Source organism: Cryptomeria japonica, chromosome 11, assembly GCF_030272615.1.
Source record: "Cryptomeria japonica chromosome 11, Sugi_1.0, whole genome shotgun sequence".
In the NCBI taxonomy this organism is placed as follows: domain Eukaryota; kingdom Viridiplantae; phylum Streptophyta; class Pinopsida; order Cupressales; family Cupressaceae; genus Cryptomeria; species Cryptomeria japonica.
Window position 1 is genome coordinate 499,705,384 of NC_081415.1, and position 19,638 is coordinate 499,725,021.

Genomic DNA, 19,638 nt, shown 5'->3' on the forward strand with positions numbered 1-19,638 from the left:
TGCTGGCACAGGGCCATCGGAGACAGAGATACTGGTAGTTGAACTTTCAGGAAAACAATTTGAGGCGGAGGTACACACTGAAACAAAGAAACCGACAATCACTGAGACATCAAAATAGTCTAAGAAACCCTTGCAAGTTGAGATGCAAACCCAGACTGATCCACCAGAGGAAAACATAAGTAAAATGGTTACAACTGATGGAAATATAGAGGTAATAAAAGCAATTGGTCAGACATCCGACACATCAGCAAGTGAATTCAGACCTACCAATGTTACAGAGGTACTTTTGGATTCAATAAAAAAGATAACGGATTGCAATGCATTGGCCTACAAAGAAATTGATAACACTATACCTATTTTTAAATTGATTGCACCAAATTGTAACATAGATCATATTAAGGATTCTTTAGGTAAATTGGACACATTGTCCAAATTTATTGTTGACAATGTAATAACCATTGATAAAGTGAATGAGGACACAATAAAGGAAAGAGTTGAAAAAGAGAAGGACAAATTCTTTGATGACACCATAAAGAAGTGTACTAAACACCTGAATACATTATTACCGACACTGAACTCTACAATTTTGGAGTACAAAGAGCTATACAGGGAAACATGCAAACCTCACCTTCTGATAGCTGATAACATAATTGGTTCATCCGGACACATATCGGTTTTTGAGTAGGAAATGGCAGGTTTTGAAGAAAAATTGGAGAAACTTGAGAAAGAAAAGGCAAGGATAAGGTCTAATGCCCGAGAGCTTAAAAATAAACTTGGTCCCAAGTTGGACAATCTTATTTCTCAGAGAATAGAAATATCTAAGGCATTACTTCAAGGAGAGCGATCACCGGAAGATCACATGCACTATCTCACCAGCATGATCCAACAGACTGAGGCAACCTTAAATGATAGCAAAAGGTTTATGCAGAGTCTAAATCTAGTTTTGGTAGATATCTTTCAGATTGTAACCAACCGGTTACAGACTTTGAGGTGAAATTTTTGCACTCGTTTGACTATTTTTGACAACCTTTGTCATTGATGTCAAAGGGGGAGTAGTGGAGAGAAAAATTGCTTATTCAAAGGAGATCATTTGCTTAGGGGGAGCATATCTTTTTGGAAACTTTTTGGATTTTTCTCATGAGTGTTGCCATCAATGCCAAAGGGGGATATTATTGGCATTCTACACTATTATGAGAATAGTTGATGTTGTCATTGATGGAAACCAACTGGCAATCACCTAGCAACCCACCGATAGTTACCGGCACCGGCAATGGACTTCTACATACACCGGCAAGCACTTCACCAGCAGCGGCAATAATGCATACCAACACTCAAGCCAACATGGAATAAATTTTTGTTTATTGTTTTATAATGTAATTATCTCTTGTAAAAGCCGACATGGCATATTGTAAAAGACTCATATATATGTATGAGATCTTATAGGTCATTTGGACATAAGAGGATATGATGATGAGAGTGAGAGAATATAGATAAAATTTTGTATAAGGTGATATAGTTGACAACGAAGGTTTTGGTTATAGACTGAGCTTAAACCAGTATTGAACCTGACATAGTTGATGCTAATCTGAAGCAGTACATTGTATTGGATTTTGATAATCCATTTTGTAAGTTAGTGAGACTTCAGTTTTGTAGTTGAGCAATGAGCTCTAGGTTGCTAGCCTTCCTGCATGTGGAGGCCCCTCATTGTAAGTAATATTTATTGATTGGCCAGTGAGTGAATATTGTGGGTCACAAATCCCACTGAGGTTTTTCCCACACTAGGTTTCCTCATTAATATCTTGTGTTATGGTGTGTTCTCTATGTTGTCTCTGTTATTCTTATTTGCTGCATTAATTCTTATTTATCGGTATACTATTTTTGGATACAAAGTTCTTAATAAGTTTAAATATTTTGCTAACTAGTTAGACACTGATTCACCCCCCCCCCCCCCCTCCCTCAGTGTATTTGGGACTGTCATTGATTCGAACAAATCCCATAACCCACGATCGATGATCTACAAAGAGATCTTACATCATATTTATACCAACCCAGGGCCTAAATAATTAGGTCAGCCATCTAAAAGATAATACAATAAATCCATTACATAAAACCAGAAACCAATGATAATCCAATTCATCCTAAGACCGAAACAACATTAACCAAACAATAAATCCAACCGGTAACGCATCAAGATCATCCACCAACACGTTACATAAACCAGTCCATAACCTAACATAATAGTATTAAGTCTGGACCTAAAATAGGTCTCCATAAACCAAATGCAACACCATCGATCAACTGGAACATGAACAAGATAACCTTCAACATCTTGAAAACCTTCAGAAGCCGCACCAACACCACTTATCGAATCCATCAAAATATCTTCAACAAATCTCTGTCGGTAGAACCCTTACCGATAACCAAAAGGCTTACTAGAACACATGATAGCTTCCGGATCACCAAATCCCAAACCAACTGAATGTGACATGCATTTGAATAACATGAATAACTGAACCAAACCAATTTCACCAATTAGAATATACCAGAGAAAAATCTCCTGATCATCATCAAAGTCCAACCACTCTATCGAAACCTGGTAGACAACCAAAGAAGCTAATGTTGACATCAATGACAAGCATCAATGCAACACATAATCAATTCCTCCAAATTTCCAACAATCTCCCCCTTTGGCATTGATGGTAACAATAAATGTGAAAAACATCCAAGTGCCAAGAAGTTCCAAACAAGTCTCCCCCAATGGAAGACAGCCAACAAATGATATAACAATGAAGTTCTGAACCAAATAACCAAACCATAGACCAAACTCCCCCTGTGAATGATAGTTCTGATAATGCATACCGGATTGATGTCAATCAATATCACTCAAGTCTCAACCGGAGGGGAAAAGACCCCCAATCTCTCTCTAAAGTACTCAAACGATTCCTTGGGAAAAGATTTAGTGAATATATCTACAATATGTTCTTTAGTGTTCACATAAACCAATCTAACTTCATTTGCTTCCACCTTTTCCTTCAAAAAGTTATACTTGATTGATATGTGCTTTGTCTTAGAATGAAATACCGGATTCTTTGATATGTCAATAGCAGTAGAGTTATCATGGTGAATAACTATCGGTTCATTACAATCTACCCTTATATCCTTCAACATTTGCTTCATCCATAGAACTTGTGTACAACTAGAGAAGCAACAACATACCCAGCTTCAGCAGTAGATAAAGAAGTGCATGACTGTTTCTTGTTGATCCATTAAACAAGTTTCTTTCCAAGAAAGAAAGCTCCATCAGATGTGCTTTTCTGATCATCTATATCTCTAGCCCAATTTGCATCTGTATATGCACATAGTGTAAAGTCATCATTTTTAGGATACCACAAACCATATTCAGTTGTTTCTTGTAAATATTTGAAAATCCTTTTCACTGCACTATCATGATTCTCTCTAGGATCACTCTGATATCTTGATACAATACAAACTGCATTCATTATATATGGTCTAGTCTGAGTCAAATATAACAAACCCCCAATCATAGATTTATACATTGTATGATTTACCGGAGCTGATACATCTTTCTTTGTCAATTTCTCACTTGTAACCATAGGAGTACCTACTGGTTTAGAATTTTCCATACCAAATTTCTTCAACAACTCTCTAGCATACTTAGTTTGACAGATGAAAATACCTTTATCAGTCCGAGTAATCTGCAAACCTAAGAAAAATCTCATTTCTCAAATCATAGACATCTCAAATTCATTCTTCATATTATCAGAGAATTACATACATAAATTTTCCTCACCTCCAAAAATGATATCATCCACAAAGACCTCAACAATCAATATGTCATTATTAGTGATCTTATAATATAAGTTATTGTCAATATTACCTTTAGTGAAACCAAGCTTCAAATGATATTTGTCCAATCTAGCATACCAAGCTCTAGGTGTTTTCTTCAATCCATATAAATATTTCCTCAATCTGCAAACCATGCTATTGTCATCTGAAAGAGAAAATCCATCAAGTTTCTCAATGTATACTTCCTCTTCAAGATCTCCATTTAGAAAAGCACACTTAACATGCATCTGATAAATCTTGTATTTCTTATGGGCAGCATAAGCAAGAAATAATCTCACAGCTTCAATCCAATAGATATGAGGCAAATTATCTTACATCATCATAGATCTAGTTGCATCCAGGATAGTTTTGTTCTTTCTTTCCACAACACCATTTTGTTGAGGTGTTCGGGGTGCAGACAACTATCTCCTTATCCCACATTTCTCGGAATAACTGTTAAATTCACTGGATGTGAATTCACCACCCTGATCAGATCTTAAGCATTTGATCTTCAATCCTGTCTTTGTCTCAACCATAGCTTTAAATTTCTTGAACTTTTCAAAGGCTTCATATTTCTCCCTTAGAAAAGTAACTCACATCATTCTGGAATAGTCATCAATGATTAGCATGAAATATCTATCACCTTGAAAATTTCTTATTCTAGCAGGACCACATAAATCAGTATGAACAAGATCAAGAACATCATTAGATTTGTCTTGTATACTCTTAAAAGAAGTTCTGACTTTCTTTCCCATTTGACATTCCTTACATACCGGATTACGAGGCTTCACAATATTAAGTATATCTGTAACTGCCTTAGTTGAACTGATCTTTACAATGCAATCAAAATTCACATGACACAACCTCTTATGCCATAGCCAACTCTCATCAATATGTGCAATCAAACATGTCTTCTCACCGGATTTCAAATGAAAGATGTTACCTCTAGTCTGAGTACCGATTGTAATCTCCAATCCAAATTTGTTGATGATTTTGCATTTTCCATCCTTGAACTATAATTGAAATCTCTTATCCACCAACGGTCCTACAGTCAAAAGAGTATGCCTTAATCCTTCTACATAATAAACATTATTGGTGTTATGCTTACCATCCAATGATATTGTTCCTCTTCCTCTGATCATGCATTCTTTTTCATCTCCAAATCTGACCAGACCACCATCAAATTCTTGGAAAGATAGAAACTTCCTTTTATCTCTAGTCATATGATGTGAACATCCACTGTCTATTACCCATTCATCCTTATCTTCAACTTTAGCAACAAGGGCCTTCTCTTCATTTTGAATGACAGGTTCTGGAGCATCTTCCTTGATAGCTAAGAATACCCATTCCTTTCTATTGTCGATTCCACTAGCTGGATCTTTTGTCGGTTCATCATCAGAATCATCAGTTACACCTTCCTCATCAGCATAGTAGCATGATTTATCTTTGTTCCTCCTGTAGTTATGCTTGTTCTAATATTCATGGTTAGGCTTAAAATATCTTCTATCTTTCTCTTCAAATCTTGAATTCCTCTCAGTACATCTAGATGGAAAATGACCTATATTATTACATGCAAAACATGTGAAAGGTGATTTTTCTTCATACTTACTTCCTGTCAGACCTTTAGGTACTCTTCTAGAAAATAGGGCTTCAAGTTTCTCAAGCTCTTAATATTGTTTCCTCATATCCTCCAGTTCCTTTGCATATAATGCTTTCCAATCACTCTTGTCGGTTGATGATGTAGATGCCTTGAATGCAGAATTTGTCTTTGTAGCTCCTTGAGGACAAAATTCTTCAAGCTAAAAAGTAGATTTATTTCTAACCAAAATATCGCTATTAACAGAAGTGTTAGACATTATTCTCAGCTCATTAATTACAGTAGCCTTCATTTTGTAAGTCGATGGCAAAGCTTTGAATACTTTAGAAACATCTCATCTTCGCTTAGAGATCCACCACAACACTGAATTCCCAAAACAATTTCATTGACTCTTTCCATAAAAGCAGTCTTTCTTTCATCTTCCTCCATTCTCAAGTTCTCATAGCTTACCCGATAACCATCAAGTTTAGCAATTTTAACAGTAGGGTTACCTTCATTCAAAGTCTCCAACTTATCCCATATATATTTTGCAAATGATTTGTTTGTTAATTCCATTACTTGTTGATCTGAAAGGGTGCTCAAAAGGGCTTCTCTCGCTCGACAGTCATTTTCAATGTTCTTATCCAAGTCTGTCGGAGGAGGGTTTCCAGATGCTAGATCATAAGGGGTATAGCCTTTCTTAGTGATCTCCCAAATCTCCTTGCTAAGACATCTTAGATGAGTCTCCATTTGAAGCTTCCATACTCTGTAATTTGTTCCTTCAAGCCTAGGGTTGTCCTTTTGGTAAGCAGTTGAAGTTGAATGATTACTTGCCATAGGATCTTACTTAAGCGAGGTGAACTCACAATAATGGTTCCCACTTTTTTGCCACTTTTGACACTGAGATGAACAATTTTAAAATAATCTTCAACTTCCGACAACTATAACTTTTAAACTATTAAGAATTTGAAGATGATGTAAATTAGTGATTTGTAGAATTTTGTCTATAGATTCTATATATATTTTTTTCAAATTTTTTTGAAGGATTTTTTTTTAATTTTTCCATCTCCCTCGAAAAGTAGTTTTTTACAACAAACTACATTTTTTAAGAGTGATGTGCCTCCCGAAATGCATAACTTTTTTTCTATAAATGATAAAAACTCAATTCTTTCGAATTTTGGTTTGTAACATCAATATCCAAGGCTTGCAGTTGGTTTGATAGTGATATGTTCAATATTTTTCATTTTATTAAGTTTTGAATTCTGACTAGTCATAATTCAGACATAGGTTTACGTTTGAACACATAACTTATTCTATATATATCGAAATTCAATTTTATTTTTTTTGTTAGAAAGAAGACATCAATGCCCAGGGCTTAGATATTTTTCAGAATTTTTTTGAATTAGTTTCCTATTTTTCCCAATGCGTTGAACAAAGAAGTTCATGTTTAGTGAAAAACCTATATTTGGTAAAATTAAAAAAACAAGTTCATAATAAACTCAATATGTAATAAAATTATATTCATTGGAAAGCTTGCTTCGAGGACTATAATACTACATTTTGGGTTGTCAAGATCATTCCATATGAGCCTTCAACCAGAGGTTTCAAGGCAAAAAATCTGCAAAAAAATGTAGAAAGCTTCAGAGAAGTGTTAAAAAAGGGGTTCGAACGAAGGGGGGTTCGAGCGAACCCCCCTTTTTTAGGGGGGTTCGAATGAAGGGGGGTTCGAGCGAACCCCCGCGCTATAATTGAAAAATGACATAAACAGGCATTAAAGGTGCTTCGCTCGAAAGATGGGGTTCGAGTGAAGTGGGGTCTTCGCTCGAACCCCAAAGGGTATTCCGTTCGAACCCCCCGTAAACAAATTTTTCTACTTTCGCCAATTTCCTTCGTTGGCAAAAGTGGGAACCAGCTTTGTGAGTTCACCCAGCGGTTAAGCTTTAGTAGAGAGGACCAAGCTCTGATATCAATTGTTAGAAAAACCTGTGAACAAGTGAGAGCGGAGGGGTGAATCAGTTGTTAACAGATTGTGAAACTTTAAGCACACAAAACCTTTTATCCGAATGTATAAACCAAATACTAGAATAACATAAATATCAATTAAGCACAAACATAAATCATAAACCAAATACCATGCATCCACAACACATAACACCAATATTTATACGTGGAAAACCCGGTAAAGGGAAAAACCACGGTGGGAAGCCTATCCACAGTCAGATGATACTTTTGCAGTAAGTATGTGATTACAATAAGGGGCATGCACATGTAGGAAGGACAACAGCCTAGAGCGCACTGCTCATCACAAAGGAGCCTCACTGACTACAAAAGTTATCCAGACTACAATCCGGAAATAAGAATGCACTACAAGAATAGCATCTCCTATGCTTGAGTATAGTTTCGGTTAAGCTCAATTCTAGAGGTCTTAAACCTCTTACACAAACCCAATTCGATCACCTATGATAGACCGAAACCTCTGCATATGATTACAACTTTATTCGCACACAAATAATCCCATAACCCACGATCGATGATCTACAAAGAGATCTTACATCATATTTATACCAACCCAGGACATAAACAATTAGGTCAGCCACTTACAAGATAATTAAATAAATCCATTACGTAAACCCGCAAACCAATGATAATCCAAGTCGGCCTAAGACTGAAACAACATTAACCAAACAATAAATCCAACCGATAACACATCAGGATCATTCACCAACATGTTACATAAACCGGTCCATAACCTAATAGAATAGTATTAAGTCCGAACCTAAAATAGGTCGTCATAAACCAAATGCAACACCACTGATCAACTAGAACACAAACAAGATAACCTTCAACATCCCAAAAACCTTCTATAAGTCACACCAACACCACTTATCGAATCCATCAAAATATCTTCAACAAAGCTCTATCGGTATAACCCTTACCGGTAACCAAAAGGCTTACTAGAACATATGATAACTTCCAGATCACCAAATCCCAAACCAACTAAATGCGACACACATTAGAATAACATGAATAACTAAACCAAACCAATTCCACCAATCAGAATATACCGGAGATAAATCTCCTAATCATCATCAAAGTCCAACCACTCTACTAGAACTCAGTAGACAACCAAAGAAGCTAGTGTTGACATCAATGATAAACATCAATGTAACACATAATCAATTCCTCCAAATTGCCAATATTATGTGTTTTGTTTCATGCTTATATATGTTTATGGTTAAGTATCGGATTTGTTTCTATGGATTAAGTAAAATATTTTAATTGGTATAGCTTATTCACCCCCCCTCTCAGTTATACAGGATATTCAACAACTTGTATCACCAATCTGTTGGGAAAATGGTGTCTTGACCTTACATTTACATAAACTTACTATCTATAGTAATTTTTCATTTCAGCATGAAATGTTTCAAAATTTTCCCCAAAGCTTCAAATTGGCCAAATAAACATGTCAGTAATTTTTGTCGCAAGATCATAACTAGTTTTGAAGATATTAAAGTTTTTATTTTTGAAGGTTGTGATGAAATGTTTAAATTTAATTTTGATGATTTTAGAGCCTCTAACATATCCTAAAATTGGGCATAATCTATTTAGCAGTTTACAAGGTGATAAAGCACTTCGTGATCTTTCCGGTGCTTCAAACGATTCGTCAATTCGACACCCGGTTCACAAGTTCTGACCTTTAGAAGTTTGATCTCCTGAGATAGGAAATATAAAAAATGCAAGGGACATATAAATTAGTTGTAAAAGGGAGGAACACGTGTTGATATGTGTTTTGACACATCATAGGGAATCTGATTGGAGATAATGTTGGTTCCACTTTATTGGGTGGTTTAGTTCATGATGGTGTGATGAAAGAATAAGTATCTGGTCAACTACTGAGAAGGGGGGGGGGGGGTGAATCAGTAGATAGAAAAAATGATACAAACTTCACCAATCTCAAAAATCAATCTCTCAAAGTAAACTTAGAACTATCAATGTAATACCACTGTCAAGATAAAAACTCATAAGATAAACCGGTTGATTGTTACATCAAATTAACAGTAAACAACTTCTTCATTTCTCAATGCTTCCGGTTATCATGAGTTATCAAAGTAGTTAAGTAGTTAAGTAAATCAACTATAAGAATCATAACCACAAAAACATTCACTACTTGACACAAATATTTTTGACGTGGAAACCCAAATAGGTAAAAACCATAGTGAGATGAGACTCACAAGATAACTATCTGAACTCTTCTGAAGTTTGCCCTGTTAGGAGCCTAGCCTGTTAAAGCTTTTACAAAAGTACTATTAAGAACTAATCTTGTTAGGAATCACCCGGTTAAGGGATTGACTACAATGCCTTGTTAGAAGCAATACCCTGTAAGGAGTAACCTCGGTAGAGGATTTGAAAAACCAAGCTAATGGATCACCTTATTAGAGGATTTGAATAACACCAAGATTGTTAGAGCTTACCTGATTAAGGGATTTCAATTATGCTGTAATTGTTAGAAAACAACAAGAGTTTTTTGATCTATCTGAATAGCACTACACTTGCTTGATCAGATCCATTTCATGCTCCTATCTGCCTTTACTCAAACTGCAGATACATATTTGGTTCGGCAACCACACACTCAACTGATATTTGCTAACTCTTTGCCAACTCATTAAACTAAACAACATCATCAACCTTATAAACAAATCAATTAGGTCGGTAACACAACAAAAACCTAATTCTCATAGAGATTACAAACAAATTGGTTCAAGTATCACCATTGGATTACATAGCAATATCTGCACATCAATCAAGAAAACCTTAATCGCTCCTTGATCACCGCTTCATCGAACTTAGTAACTCATCATGTGCTTTGCATTAGATGCAATACATTTGCTCATTCCCTAAACAAAAACTATTGCAAAAACTTGCCAAAATTTCTTCAAATTATCTTCATACAATAATCATTACTAATCATCATCGAATCATAAACCAATATAACTAATTCACCAAACTTAATCGGTTAGGGTTTATCAAAAACAATAGGTAGGGTTTACCGATTACATCAATAGATAGGGTTTACACCGGTTACCGGTTCTCCTCACAAATTCTTCCTACTGGTTACAGTAACAATATTACAACAATATCAACAATATCATTACCAGTTAATTGACATCAATGACAATATAACATATCATTAATGCAATCTTCATACAAAATGCCAACAGTCCATGCTTTTGTAATACCGTTTGGTGGTTTCATGTATTGTATCTTATATATAAGGTGTGTGAGATAGAGGTTGTGTGTAAGAGTCTTATAGCTATTGAGGTACCTCTGAATCTCTAGTTGGTGGTACTCTTGTGAAGAGATTTCTCTGAAAGTATATTGTAATTTGTTATTAATTTTTGAATAATATATTCAATGGCTTCTGTAGTGTGGGGTTTTTCCTACGTAAATCACTGTGTTGTGCTATGAATGCTATTATGTCTAATTTTATTAAGTTTTTATAGCTATTGTAACAATCTATAAAAGTTTGTGCATTACCCTCCTCTCAAGGTTAGTGTAGGAAGTTGTTTCTCTACTTAAATTCATTACAAGTGGTATTAGAGTATGATCACCTTTGGTTTCAGTTGTTAGTTGTTGAGTTTTTTGAACTAATCCAGATTTGAGTGGGAGCTTGTGCAGAAAATACTTTTTGATCTTATTGCAGGAATTTTCAGATGGAAAGCTCGTTAGGAAGAATAGAGGTGGAGAAATTTTTTGGAAGTAATTTTGAGATGTGGAAGCTAAAGATGGAGGATCTGCTAATAGATCAAGATTTGTGGGATGTTCTTGATGCGAATGTCTCAAGACCTTCAGCTCCCACTCCAGCTGCTCAATATGATGTTATGGACTATAAAGCTAAGGATCTAATTAGATTGTGCTTGGTAGACTATGTTCTAATTAATGTCCACAAAGAGACCTTTGCAAAGAAGCTATGGACTAAGCTTGGTGAAATGTATCAAGCCAAATATTTATTGAATCGGGTCTTCTTTAGGAAGGAATTATAATCCTTGAGAATGGAAGAGGGTGGACAGATTATAGACCACCTGGAAGCATTTAATATGCTGGTGGATCAATTGCTATCTATAGGTGTTAAGATGGACGAGGAGGAGAAATTTCAGATCTTTCTTTGTTCTTTCCCCGATTTGTGGGATTCTCTTGTTATGGCTATCGGTAGTACTTTTGTTGTTATAAAATTTGAAGATGGTGTAGGAGCACCCTAGGTCCAATAGGCTAAAGTTGGTATTTTGTTTTCCATTAATGTTCTTACATGTAGTAAGGTTTTATTAGAACATGTTATGTCTGTTGATGTCTAGTTTGAGTCTTGGTGGTGTCAAAGTGCACATATTGTCAAAGTTGCATAATATTTTAAAGAGCAACTTTGTATTTTGATGTGTTAAAGGTGGAAAATGGATTATTTGTCAACCCTTAATTTAAAATTCAATTAGTAACCATTGGGGAAGGTTAACAAACCTTTGAAAGGCCTTGTGACACCAACCCAAGGGGTTGATTGATTAATTTTTGAAAAGAAGCAATAAAAACATCTCAAATTCTTGCAATTTATAATGCTTTTTGTTGCTCTTTTGGTTTGTACGGGCCTATACAAATTTGTGTTTATCTGAGATTGATTGGAGATGATAAAACTTTAATCCACTTTCTTTTGCTTCAAGTTTAGTTCATTTCTTTGTAGACTGCCTAAAACCCTAGTTAGGGTCAGCTGTGAGGAAGAAAAATGCTTTCCTGCCCATTCCTCTAGTGAAATATTTTGAAAATTTGTGGAATGGATTGTAAGGATTTTCTCTTTGATATGAAAAAATTTCAGAGGTTGGGGTGTATGGTTGCATGTGTGAAAGAACACTGAAGGTTCGATATCTCAATGTATCAAACCTAGAACCCTGGTGTCTTCGAGTAATTGGATTTAGGTTGTTGGAACGAGATCCTTGGTGGCAAGAATGATTGTAGGAAACCTTATAGAATATTTTTGAAGTGTTGGAATTGGATTTGGTCCCATTGAATCCCTATACCTTACTTGGAGCATGTCTATAAGCCTAATTAGGCCTAATTCCAACTGTAGCAGTCAGAATTTGACCTTGTCCGTACAAAGTAACCCCATCTCATTTTGAAGTATATTTGTAAGGGCCAAATGGGTATCCAAATCTTTTTTTACAGTTTGGTTATCATGTTTGTGCAAAAATTTATGAAGGATCAACCCTATTAGGAGGTCTATGAGGCCTAGTGAAGATTTGTGAGAAACTATGTGGTGTGATGCCCCAAATGCCCATCTAAGTAGCTGGTTGAGACCTTAAAAACATTTCTACCCCTTCCTTGCATCAGAATATTTGGTGAGTGTCTTTCTTGGTGAATATATGTGGAGGAAGGTATCCATCAACTCGAAGGAAGTCCTAACTATTCATGGAAGACCTAAGGAAAAAGGAAAGAAGAATGAGAAGTGTAATAAATACAAGTCTAGAGGGAGATAAAAATCTCCTGGAAAGTCCAAAGTCATTTGTTGGAATTGCGGTAAATCAAGACACATTCGTAAGGACTGCAAAGAAGAAAAGAAGAAGTTTGATTATGATTCTAAGTCCAAGAAGGAGGATGGTGATGTATTTATTGCAGCTTTGGCTACTAATGCAAGTAATGATGCATAGTTAATTGACTCAAGTACATCTTTTCATATGACTTCTAATAGAGATTTCTTTTCTAAATATGAATAATTTAATGGAGGTAAAGTGTACTTGGGAGATGATTCACATTTAGATATTGTTGGTTGAGGCAAAGTTAGCATTAGGTTTCTTGATGGTAGAATAAAATGATTAGTTGTGTGTTGCATATCCCTGGATTAAAATGAAATTTATTATATGTGAGCAAATTGATAGATGCGGGTGTGAAGGTAGTCTTTTTAGATGCAGGATGTAAAATGGTTATGGATGCTATGGTGATTTCTAAAGGTGTCAAATTTGGCACTTTGTATAAGCTTAGAGAGGCATACATTGTTGAGTGTAATAGCGCTTCTATAAAAAAGTAAATCTATGGACATTTCCTTGGAAGATTTGAGGGTTTCACCTTCAGTGGATGGACATGGCTTTTGGGTACCTAAGGGTGTTCTTTCTTCTAAAGAAAATTTGCCTATGGAGAAGATTATGTTATGGCACTAGAGGCTTGGACAAATTTGAAAAAAGGGTCTAAAGACCTTGAAAAATAAAAATCTTGTTGAAGGTTTGAATGATTGTAATCTTGACTTTGATTTATGTGAGCATTGGACTTATGGAAAACAAAACCGCATTTAGTTTTACTTGAGTTCTCTTAAATCTTGTGGTGTTTTGGATCTTATTCTAATTGGTGTGTTTAGTCCCGTAGATGTTCCTTCCATTGGAAAATCCACATATTATGTTTCATTTATTGGTGATTTTAGTAGAAGGACATGTGTATACTTTGTAAAGAGTAAATCTGAAGTTTTCAATCATTTTAAAGAATTTAAAGCAATGGTTGAGTTGCAGACCGAAAAAAAAAAATGTTTGAGGACTAATAATGGTGGTGAATATTTTTCTAATGATTTTGATAGATTATGTAAAGATTGTGGCATTAATAGATAGAAGACAACTCTATATTCTCCACAACAAAATGGAGTTGCAGAAAGAATGAATAGGACGCTGATGGTGAAGGCTAGGAGTATGTTGGGTGGTGCCGGTCTCGAACAAAAATTTTGGGTTGAAGTTGTTGTCATTTCTTGCTACCTGATTAACAGGTCTCCTACATCAATTCCTATTGATAAAATGCATATGGAAGCATGGTCAGGTCACAAGCCTTCATTAAGACATCTTAGGGTTTTTGGTTGCAAGGCATATGCACATGTGCCAAAGGAGAAGTGAAAAAAGTTGGAGAACAAGGCTATAAAATGTATCTTCATTAGATATACTTATGATGTGAAAGGATACAAGATTTGGGATGTTTTTGCACAAAAATTAATACATAGTAGAAGTGTTATTTTTAGAGAAATTAAGACTCTTTCTTTTACAATGTAGCCAAAATAGAATAAATAGGAAGATGTGATTCGATTCCCTTCCATGCCTGAAAGAGTTGAATCGAGACCACTTGATAGCCAAGATGTTGAGGAGAGCTCATCTAGCTCTGAATCTTCAAAAGAGGAGGAAGAACCTCCAACTTAGCTTGTTCGAAGGTTACATAGACAACCGCCTGAAAGGTATTCACCTAATGATTAGAGATGTATTTTTACTTTGAAAACTAATGTGGATGAACCTGGATCTGTAGAAGAGGCATTAGTTATGAATGATGTATAATCCTAGAAGATTGCTATGGAAGAAGAAATGACAACTTTGAAAAAGAGTGATACATGGGATCTTATACCATTTCCTAAAGGATAGAAACTTGTTGGTTGTAAATGGGTGTTGGAGAAAAATATTGGTTCAGATGGAGTTATTGAGAAGTATAAAGCAAGGTTGGTCACAAAAGGATGCTCTCAGGTTGAGGGTGTTGATTATGGTGAGATATTTTCTCCTTTTGCAAAAATGACATCCATTAGATTTTTTCTTTCTATTATTATTGCTTATGTTTTAGAAGTTGAGAAAATGGGTGTAAAAATTGCTTACGTTCATGGTGATTTGGAGGAGGATATTTATATGACATAGATAGAGCACTATGTGGTAAAAAGGTAAAAGTAATTTGGGCTGCAAATTGAAGAAATATTTGTATGGCCTGAAACAAAGTCCTAGGATGTAGTACCAGAAATTTGATACATGTGTTGAATTGGGACTTAAGTGTTGTAAATTAGATCACTATGTTTATTGTAAATCTAATGGCGATCATTTACTTTACATTGCATTATATTTTGATGATATGTTATTCATTGGTAAAGGGAAAGGTATGATTTTAGAACTAAAGTCTCAACTCGCTGCTAAATTTGAAATGAAAGATCTTGGTGTAGACATTGAAAATTGTCCTAAGTCTTCGGTGACACTTTTCACTAACCTTTTTCATCTAAACTGATTAAATAATTTTAATTATTTAATTAGTACTAATATTCTTCTTCTAATTTCCTATAAAATAATTCTAAATTATTTAATTATTATTCCTATAAACCATTAATTAAATGATATTCAGTATTTAATTAATATTCATCATTATCTCTTTCTAATCAATTAATCTTGATCTTAATCAACTAATCATAACTATTCATCTTCGATTAAATAATTCACTTAATTATTTAATCCCTTTATTCTAAGCTAATTACTCTTCTATTCTAATTAAATAAATTTTTAATTTATTTAATTACCATGTGTGGGTGAAATAAATATTTATAACCCCACTTAGCTCTTCCACTTTCTTATTTCTATCTCCCTTATCTCTTCAACTTGCTAATTCTCCACTAGTCTTTTCCTCCACTTTCATTTTGCCATATTTTAGTGAAAATAGATGTTTCCAATAATTACTTTTACTTAACTCTTTTCATTTCTATTTCTTCCTCAACATTGGAAATGCAATTTCCTTTTTATTCTCACTTTACAAGTCCTCTCATTTAATCTCATTCGTTGATTATTTTCAATCCCAAATCAATCTTAGCCATCCAATCAATCCCAATTTTTTTATAAATTAAACTCTCAATGTTCATTTTCAACAACCACATTTTGAGTATTCTTACGTTGTCAATTTCACTCTATCTTTGCAATCTTGCTTTACACTTGCACTTGTTTTGTAGGTGAGATCCACATAAGTCCAATTTGAAGGAGAAAGAAAGCCAATGGAGGTTAATGGAGGAAACATATTGTGATGGTTTGCATGTTTGTTTTAGTGTTTTGCCTTCATTCTGTTATTGAGTGTATTAGGATTCAAATTCATAAGCTTGTTAGGTTTGCGGTTGCCTAATTACATGCTTTTGATGCCTTTACTTGAATTCCTAGTCACATTTTCTGGTGAACCTGATGTGAACAAGTAAAAGATGATAACTTTGCGAGTCTTATGTTTGCATGTAGGTTTTAAGTGCTAATTTGTTGTTGCATGCATGTATTAGGTGTTGATTCATTGTTGCATGCAAGTTCTTATATTTATGAATTTAATGTTGCATGCAGTTTTTCTGGAGTTTAAACAATGATCTATGTAATATTTCTTTACATGCAATGAATCACAACTTTCACATAGCCTAATTAGGGGATCAATGGATAATAATTCCTTAATTCAATTTGTTAAGTGGCTAAAAATGAGTTTCATCTAGATTAATTTAGGATGGAAAATTAATCTTGAATTCATGCAACTTTCATCTAGATTAATTTACGATGGTAAATTAATCTTGCATACATGTAACTTTCATCTATATTTGATGCACTCAAAAGGGACATTGTCAAAAACAAAGTTCAAATGTTAATAAGTTAGTTTCCAACCAAAAACCAACACAAATGAACTAAAAATCCTTTAAATGTGTATCAAAAGAGAATGAAAGCATACAAAGAGAGCATAAACACAATAAAAGAGGAGAAAAAAGACTCCCTAATATTCCCCCATGATGCTTGGTGGCTCTCCCTTGTTCTTTTCCTCTCCAAGATCCAAAGCTATGCTTGAGTGTCGCCTTCAATTTTTAGCATGAAACCATGCATGCCAAATGAATTATTGAAAGTGGTTGAAGATGAAGTTCTTGATGAGCCTAAATAATGACTCTATTTTGATAGATTTTTTATATAATACCTCTGCCTAGGTCTTATGATTAGATGACATTTGGATTATAATACTCTCCTAAGTTGATATCTTTTAAGTGTTTTTGAAACTGGTTTAACTTATACCTAAGGATGTCATATAATGGTTTTAAATGATCTATCTATGCAAATATCTAAAATCAATTATAAATGTGGTTTACATTATATCATGTTAGCATTAGTATATACACATGTTTGTTGTGCACATTAATATCATGATGCAGGGTCGGCAAAGGTGAAGTAAAGACTAAATGGCGGTTTAAAGAAGCATCAAGTATATAACAGTAAGAGAAATGCAATAATGATCAAAACCACTGGAATGGTTCTTCAGCATACTGATTGATGAAAACATTTATAATTGTTCTTAGTGGAGCTTAGATCTAGGAAGCAATTCATGCTATATTTTCTCAGCTGTAGGACAGATCTTGTTCTGTTTTCCTATGCTGACTTCTTCTTCTTCTCTTGTTAATAAATCATGTTCACCTATTTCGTAGGAATGTGGTCGATCAGTTAGAAGTTTGTTATAAGTTTTCTTATAAATAAAGGGATCTCTCTCCTCTCAGGGATAGTAGAGAACAACCATAATATTTTGTGATACGCAATCTTCTGGTATTTTATGTATTTTTCATAGTCAAGATGAAATAAAGAGATCGACATGATTTTAAATGCTTAAACAATTGTAATATGAAGTTCTAGAGATACTCACTCAAGGGGGCCCACTTGGTGAGTAATCATTTGTATGTTCCAGTTAGTTTTCATACTTCTGTAGTAGTTGTTTCTGCAATTGTTTGTTCTTGCAGCCATTGGAAACAGTTCCTGTGACTATTCATGTAGCCACAGCAACAGAGTAGTTCATGTTGCTTGCCAGAATTTTATCATTTAATAGTAGTTGTTTAAAGTTATTTCCTATTGTAAGATTAAGTATTAGTTCACTAACATTATGTGTGTTTACTTTAGAATAATTTCCTTTCCTGCAATAATATAGAATGGTTGCGATATGAACTTGCTGCACATACAGTGCTGGCCCATTTCAAGTTTACGTCCCCAGTTGATAAATAAATGAGCCTTTGCCACAGGAAAGTTATCTATTCAAGGATATTCAATCTCTGAATTGTGTTTTATTACCTAGTTACCATTTCAGTTGTGAGGACCAACATTTTTGGCATCGTTGTCGGGGATGGTGCCAAGCTAAGAACCTGTTGCAAACTATTAGTTTCTAAGTTTTCTTAATTAGCTCTTTGAATTTTCTTCATTAATCTGCATGCATAGGAGTAGAAGAGATGCACTTGGAAGATTTCTTCCCTCGCATTCCACTCAAGATATAAGATCAGATCAAACACCTGAAGTAAACCCTTTTGCAGAAACTTATGTGCTAAATAGAGGTATCTTTAATTTGTCAGAAGGAGACCTGGACTTCTTGAATGAACCCCCTGAACAAAATATTTTACCTCTAATAATTTATTATGGACTAATGGCAGCAAATCCTCCACCTCCGCTTGCAAACCCAACATTTGAGTTTCCCAATCCTGGCCAGCATGATGATGCAAATTTGAAAAACATACCAGCTTCTTCGCTTCCAAAATTTTATGGATTGGTAACAGAAGATCCGGATACCTTTTTGTTTGAATTTGATATCCTTTGTAGAAGTTATGATTATAACACTGATGCTCATAAACTCAAGTTATTCCTTGCTACTTTGAAAGAAGTTGCCTTGAGATGGTTTATGAGTTTAGGAAGAGATGTAATCACTACTTGGGAGGAGATGAATACAAACTTCTTGGATAAGTATAAAGACTATTGTAGGGGAATGGACCGACATGGTGATGATATCTTTAGGATGGCACAAAAAGAAGATGAAAGCCTGGAATACTATCTGGAAAGGTTTTTATTTAGTGTCAGGAAATCCGAGCATAGTACTCTAAGTGAAGACTCTATGAAGTTGATTTTTCTAAGGGGCATCAATGATGATTGTGTTGACTCCTTAGATCTAATGGGAGGAGGAGATATTACTCAAGTTCAATGGGATGATATTAGACAAATTTGTCATAAGTACTCAATCATTGCAGCCAAAAGGGGAAGACATTATAGGCCTGGTTCTTCAATTGCAAAGTCATCTTGAATAGTTTCAAGAATGGAAATAACTCATATGTTGAAGGATTTTAAAGGGGATATAATTAATAATATGGCTACCCAATTGGATACACTTCAGACAAAGAAGAAGCATGAGGAGGCAGAGGCTATGCTTCTTGAATTTTGTCCTCACTGTCAACAAAAGAAGAAGGACTGTAGATGCAAACTGCTAGCTAAAATTGATAGCCAGTAGAGTTCCCTAGATTGCAAGCCTGTCTATGGAGATGATGAACAACTCTTTTATATTGTACAATGAAGGCCTTGGCCTCCAAGACAAGGTATGCCACAAGATCCATTTTCATTTTCTAATCCTTATATGAACTTCAATGCACAAAACAATCAGTGGCA